The sequence below is a fragment of the Schistocerca piceifrons genome, chromosome 4, assembly GCF_021461385.2.
Source record: "Schistocerca piceifrons isolate TAMUIC-IGC-003096 chromosome 4, iqSchPice1.1, whole genome shotgun sequence".
NCBI classification, from domain to species: domain Eukaryota; kingdom Metazoa; phylum Arthropoda; class Insecta; order Orthoptera; family Acrididae; genus Schistocerca; species Schistocerca piceifrons.
Genome location: NC_060141.1, coordinates 700631508 through 700639141, shown reverse-complemented (window position 1 = coordinate 700639141; position 7634 = coordinate 700631508).

Below are 7634 nucleotides of genomic sequence, written 5' to 3'. Positions count from 1 at the left end.
GGCGGGGAATAGCCAGGAGGACGTCGTTATCAGGAGAAAGAAAACTGGCGTTCTACGGATCGGAGCGTGGAATGTCAGATCCCTTAAACGGGCAGGTAGGTTAGAAAATTTAAAAAGGGAAATGGATAGGTTAAAGTTATATATAGTGAGAATTAGGTGTGAAGTTCGGTGGCAGGAGGAACAAGACTTTTGGTCAGGTGAATACAGGGTTATAAACACAAAATCAAATAGGGGTAATCAAGTGTAGGTTTAATAATGAATAAAAAAATTGGAGTGCGGGTAAGCTACTACAAACAGCATAGTGAACACATTATTGTGGCCAAGATAGACACGAAGCGTACGCCTACTGCAGTAGTACAAGTTTATATGCCAACTAGCTCTGCAGATGATGAAGAAATTGATGAAATGTATGATTGAGATAAAAGAAATTATTCAGGGAGTGAAGGGAGACGAATATTTAATAGTCATGGGTGACTATGGATTGAGTCTAAGAAATGAAAGAGGTAGCCACCTGGTAGAATTTTGCACAGAGCATAACTTAATCACAACTAACACTTGGTTCAAGAATCATGAAAGTAGTCTGTATACATATGTATATAATGCTAAGACAGAGATTTTGGAACCAGGTTTAAATTGTAAGACATTTCCCGGTGCAGATGTGGACTCTGACCACAATCTATTGGTTATGAACTGTAGACTGAAACTGAAAAAACTGCAAAAGGTGGGAATTTAAGGAGATGGGACCTGGATAAACTGAAAGAACCAGTGGTTGTACAGAGTTTCAGGGAGAGCATAAGGGAACAATTGACAGCAATGGGGGAAAGAAATACAGTAGAAGAAGAATGGGTAGCTTTGAGGAATGAAATAGTGAAGGCAGGAGAGGATCAAGTAGGTAAAAAGACGAGGGCTAGTAGAAATCCTTGGGTAACAGAAGAGATACTGATGTTAATTGATGAAAGGTGAAAATAAAAAAATGCAGTAAATGAAGCAGGCAATAAGGAATGCAAACGTCTCAAAAATGAGATCGACACGAAGTGCAAAATGGCTAAGCAGGGATGGCTAGAGGACAAATGTAAGCATGTAGAGGCTTATCTCACTAGGGGTAAGATAGATACTGCCTGCAGGAAAATTAAAGAGACCTTTGGAGAAAAGAGAACCACTTGCATGAATATCAAGAGCTCAGATGGAAACCCAGTTCTAAGCAAAGAAGGGAAAGCAGAAAGGTCGAAGGAGTATATAGAGGGTCTATACAGGGACGATGTTCTTGAGGACAATATTATGGAAATGGAAGAGGATGCAGATGAACATGAAATGGGAGATACGATACTGCGTGAAGAGTTTGACAGAGCACTGAAAGACCTAAGTCAAAACAAGGCCCCTGGAGTAGACAACATTCTATTAGAACTACTGACAGCCTTGGGAGAGCCAGTCATGACAAAGCTCTACCATCTGATGAGCAAGATGTATGAGACAGGCGACATTCCCTCAGACTTCAAGAAGAATATAATAATTCCAATCCCAAAGAAAGCAGGTGCTCACAGATGTGAAAATTACCGAACCATCAGTTTAATAAGTCACAGCAGCAAAATACTAACGCGAATTCTTTACAGACGAATGGAAAAACTGGTAGAAGCCGACCTCGGGGAAGATCAGTTTGGATTCCGTAGAAATGTTGGAACACGTGAGGCAATACTGACCCTATGACTTATCTTAGAAGAAAGATTAAGGAAAGGCAAACCTAAGTATCTAGCATTTGTAGACTTAGAGAAAGCTTTTGACAATGTTGACTGGAATACTCTCTTTAAAATTCTGAAGGTGGCAGGGGTAAAATACAGGGAGCGAAAGGCTATTTACAATTTGTACAGAAAGCAGATGGCAGTTATAAGAGTCGAGGGGCACGAAAGGGAAGTAACGGTTGGGAAGGGAGTGAGACAGGGTTGTAGCCTGTCCCCGATGTTATTCAATCTGTATATTGAGCAAGCAGTAAAAGAAACAAATGAAAAATTCGGAGCAGGTATTAAAGTCCGTGGAGAAGAAATAAAAACGTTGAGGTTCGCCGATGACATTATAATTATGTCAGAGACAGCAAAGGAGTTGGAAGAGCTGTTGAACGGAATGGACAGTGTCTTGAAATGAGGATATAAGATGAAAATCAACAAAGCAAAACAAGGATAATGGAATGTAGTGGAATTAAGTTGGGTGATGCTGAGAGAATTAGATTAGGAAATGAGACACTTAAAGTAGTAAAGGAGTTTTGCTACTTGGGGAGCAAAATAACTGATGATGGTCGATGTAGAGAGGATATAAAATGTAGACTGGCAATGACAAGGAAAGCGTTTCTGAAGAAGAGAAATTTGTTAACATCGAGTATAGATTTAAGTGTCAGGATGTCGTTTCTGAAAGTATTTGTATGGAGTGTAGCCATGTATGGAAGTTGAACATGGACGATAAACAGTTTAGACAAGAAGAGGATAGATACTTTCGAAATGTGGTGCTACAGAAGAATGCTGATAATTAGATGGGTAGATCACATATCTAATGAGGAGGTATTAAATAGAACTGGGGAGAAGAGGAGTTTGTGGCACAACTTGAAAACAAGAAGGGATCAGTTGGTAGGAAATGTTCTGAGGCATCAAGGGATCACCAATTTAGCCTTGGAGGGCAGCGTGGAGGGTAAAAATCGTAGAGGGAGACCAAGAGATGAATACACTAAGCAGATTCAGAAGGATGTAGGCTGCAATAGGTACTGGGAGATGAAGAAGCTTGATCAGGATAGAGTATCATGGAGAGCTGCATCAAACCAGTCTCAGGACTGAAGACCACAACAACAACAGCAACTGATTACAGCAAATGCCCCTAGCGAGGGACGATTTGAAAAGAGTAAAGTTCTTGCTATACACAAAATTCAAGTAAGCACTTGAGATGGATCACTACAATCTGGCAGCGTAGCACAAATGTCCGTGGAGACGGGGCCGATGTGAGCGGCCGAGGCTACCGCGAACGGTGCTTATATTCCCTTCTTCCAGGTGCCGCTCGTGGTGCGGCGTGGTCCAGTTCGGCGCACCATTGGCTGATGTCTCCTCATCGCCTTCTCTGGTGTTCCGACGCTTGTGGTTACGCCAGAACAGTTTCTGCAAAGGACTTCCAACAACTTGTTGAGTCAATGCCACGTCGAGTTGGTACACTACACCAGGGCAACAAGAGTACCGACACGACATTAAGAGGTATACAATGAGTTCTGTCATCTCACTGTAAATGAAAACATGTACTGACCTACCTACACTGTTTTATTCACAAAATGTAATCGGACACGAACTTCGTTGTTGATGAGTTGTCTTCGTGCCTTAACTATCGCACAAAAGGCGAAACTTGAAGCATTACGTTACACCGCCGTCTTGCTTTCTAATCCACAAAATTCTTGAAGCTGATGAGAAAAGGAGACTGGGAGTACACACACTATTCTAGCTACTGAGGTTACAAATGATCGTGGTAGGTCGCAGGTCCTCTACATATTTTGCCAACTTCGGCCTTATTCTTTTCCTTTCTATTCTTGTAGGTGTTTCACCCATCTGACTTCTCATTACTTTACTTTACTTACGTTATCATTATTATAAAGTTTTCTGTGGTAGTCTTAGAAGGCATTTCAGTGGGTTCTTTTATGGGTACCTTTAATGGCTAAATTAGAAATATTTAACTAAATACCGCTTTATTCAGAAAAAAAATGGGTAGATCAGCACTCATTATAGGAACGATCATCGCCGGACACAAATATATCAAGAAATATCAAATAAGACGTATATGTTTTTGCACAATAACTCCTCTACTGTTGTTAACGAATAGTATACTAGAAGCTGGACTGTATTAAACCATACTATGATTCGACACTAAAGATTCTCTCATATAACACTTTGTTGTTTCTTTCCTACCAAAGTTCCAGCCCATTCATTAATAAAAGGTGTTTCACTGTACTGCTGTGTTAGTGAAATTTGGGATACCTTTAAAAAATTTAGATAATTCAACTTGGAAGCTGTCAAACTCCTTTCAGTGAGTCGCTAAGTTACATGTTACATGTATTAATAATAGAAGACATGGTGTATGGTTTTTTACCTTTATCGCGGGTTTTCTGTGTTCCTATATGCAAATGAAGTATTAAAACCCATGACAAGCGGAGAGATCTGTTTTCAGCAGTAGAAACGTCAGATAGAAGATATGCAGTGATTAATACACTGTGTCATAGGTAACGTGTCTGTATGGAGCTTATGGGTTCTCAACGGCGACTTTATCGGCATCTTTATCCTCATTAAATCATACTAATGTGGATAAAATCTCTAAAAGTGTTGCACGCATTTAGGAGGAAATCTATAAAATGACACTCATTCACCCGCTCCCACCTCTCTCACGTTGAGCCCCACTATCACTATCTCTCTCACACACACCTGAAGACAAGTGGGAACGGGTGGAAGGTGCTACACGAGGGATTAAAACATATGTAAAACCAGCGACGAGCTGAAAGAAAGACACAACGGAACGTAAAAGGTCGACCACTTACAAGAAACGTGGGTGAGCCCGTCACCCAGTTAACGCATAATCTCCATAAAATTTTCGGAAACAAGTTGGATACATCAAAAAACCTTAAAAGCAGCATCACATACGTTTGAATGCCACTGAGAATAGAGCTCAAATCTGCCGACGAATATGTCACTGCCCTCTCGTCCGAAAATAAAACACAGTCTTAGTGCAACGTGGCGCACAGTGGTCTGTATGCCACAAGCCCCACATGTTGGAGGGACGTCGCGCCGGAGTTAGAAGCCCTGTGCCCGAGGGCTATGGGCTTATGCGAAGACGAGTAAAGAGGACCTCACCCCGTCTTCGTGGCTGAAAGGAGGCACGCGACGGCAGCGTGTTGGGCTTCACGAGATGCAGCGTATTACCTGTCACTCCCAGCCACTAGCCTTCCCATCGACGTATGACTCTGTACCTCAACAGAGAGGCGACAGCCTGCTGTGGGGTGGCGGACTGAAATACTAGGAATCACGAAATGTTTTCTTGACTGCTATGTCCGTCCTTCCACTCCCCGTAGTGTCAACATGTGCTGGTACGCAGCTGAAAGACACCTCCATCGCCAGACGCTGTGGCAGGCCGCTGTGGCAGAGCGGTTCTAGGCCCTTCGGTCTGGAACCGCGCGACCGCTACGGTCGCAGGTTCGAATCCTGCCTCGGGAATGGATGTTTGTACTGTCCTTAGGTTAGTTAGGTTTACGTAGTTCTAAGTTCCAGGGGACTGATGACCTAAGATGTTAAGTCCCATAGTGCTAAGAACCATTTGACCTATTTGAACCCAGTCACTGTACGTGGATGATGGCATCCTGGACATTCTGGTCTACTTTATCTGCTGGGCAAAAACATTGTAGAGGGTGAAGGGCATTCAGAAAAAAGGGACAGACAAGAAATTTAGAACCTAAAACACATCTCATCACCTCCACTGACCACAAGATCGTATATAATTCCGCATCTAAGACAGTAAAGTCTCCAGGCAGTCGGATGCTGAGGACGCGATGAGAGAAAACAACAGAGCAACCAAAAAAGTTCCCGTGTTTACACCCTTCCCTAACGACAGCTGTGGAGTCGTGGTGCTCAGTTAAAAGTCATAAAATAATGTGGTAAAACATGTGCAGGAGTGCAGTCTCTCTTGTATCGCATCAAATTTAGAATTTCTCTGAGCCTCTGCAGTAACCTGGGCAGCAGAAGGTTAATACCCTGGATTTGGCGTTAGACTTGCTCCACACAAAATGACTGCAGCACGTTCCCAAGCTGACCCGAAATGACCTTGCTGCCCGTGTACGAGAGGAGTAAAGATTCCCAGAGACGAATGTGCAAAAGTATGGTATGCAGGTGAATTCTGAGCTGCTAGGAACTTAAATTCCTTACGCACCATGAGGGGCTGCCGTCGGATTGAAAGTGGTGGTTCGCTAAACTCATCACAGAGAGTGGTTCAGAGTGTGGCGCTTTAAGCGCCCGTGGCCAGTCTAATCGCCTCCTGGTGAACAGTTCCATTAATCATCAGGTAAGAAGGCCTCGCACAAAAACCCTATAAGACTGCAGCAGACGCATCCTGTCTGCTTCTATGGATAAGGCACTTTAAGATAATCCATGCCTTTTGGGTTCTGTTTTCAGGTCCCGCAGGTGTGGTAACCACAACAGTTTCGAGTCCAAAATGCGGCCCAAAAAACTCAATAAGTTTTTAAAATGTAGAATGGTATCCTTCATATGCAAGTCAAATAAATCAAAAACATGACGAGAATGATTAAAATTAGCACACCCACACAAACGCACACACGGACACAAACGCACACACACACACACAAACACACACACACACACACACACACACACACACACACACACACACACACACACACACACGGACGCACGCACACACACACACACACTTACCCGCAGGAAACATATAACCCGTCTTTGCAGCCCACTCTTATAACCTCTCCGCACTGTAAGTCGAAGGTGACGAGCCGCTGTTGCAACACTGGAGGAGGAAAAGAGAACAGCAAAGCATAAGACATATTAGAGATAAAGTTACTGAACTGCATGTGGACGTCGACTCTGGCATTATTGGTATATCGGAGCACCACTTAAGTAATTTTGCATTTCAGAAGCTTCTTTTACCAGGATACAGATTAGCTGGCTGTTTTTCAAGGAGTTCTTTGTGGAACGGCGGAATGGCCATGTACGTAAAAACAGTCTGTGGATGTACCACGGCACTGCACCAACAGGCATTTGAACGTTGTGCAGGGGCAGTTGAATTTAGTGAAACGTAACTTCTAATTGTTGTTGTTTATAGCCCCCCTAATTCTGACTTCAGAGTATTTCTGCTCAAGCTAGAGAGGGTTCTTGGTTCACTTTATAGAGAGTACCAAAAATTATTTACATGTGGTAACTTTAATATTAACTTTGTACATGATTGTGCAAGGGAAAGGATGTTGGTAGATCTCCTAAATTCATATGATCGGATACAGACCGTGTTTCCTCCAACCAGAATGCAGGAGAACAGTAGCAGAGGCACAGACTATATTTTTATTCATTCTTCATTACTAAATGGGCATTGTTAGTAAAACGGTGAATGGTATTTCGGAACATGATGCACAAATTTTGACACTAAAAGGCTTTTTTACTCTAACAAATGTCACATACAATTTCAAAATATGTAGGAAAGCTAATCCAACAGCAACTGACAGTTTCTTAAACCTCGTTAACGAAGAAGCGTGGCAGGGTGTTTATGGTGCTGACAGAATAGATGACAAATGTAATGCTTTCCTAAACACATTCCTCGTGATCTTTGAGAGTTGCTTTCCATTAGAATGTTCTAAATAGGGTACTATCAATAAAAGGGAGCATCGGTGGCTAATTAGGGGGATAAGGATATCATGTAGAACAAAGCGGGAATTATATCAAAATGTTAGAAGTAGTTACAATCTAGCTACAGTAGCCCATTACAAACAATACACAAAGGTGCTTAAAAATTTTATTAGGAAGGCAAAGAGTATGTGGTATTCTACTAGAATAGCTAATTCACAGGATAAAACTAGGACCATATGGTCAATTGTGAAGAAAGTGTCTGGT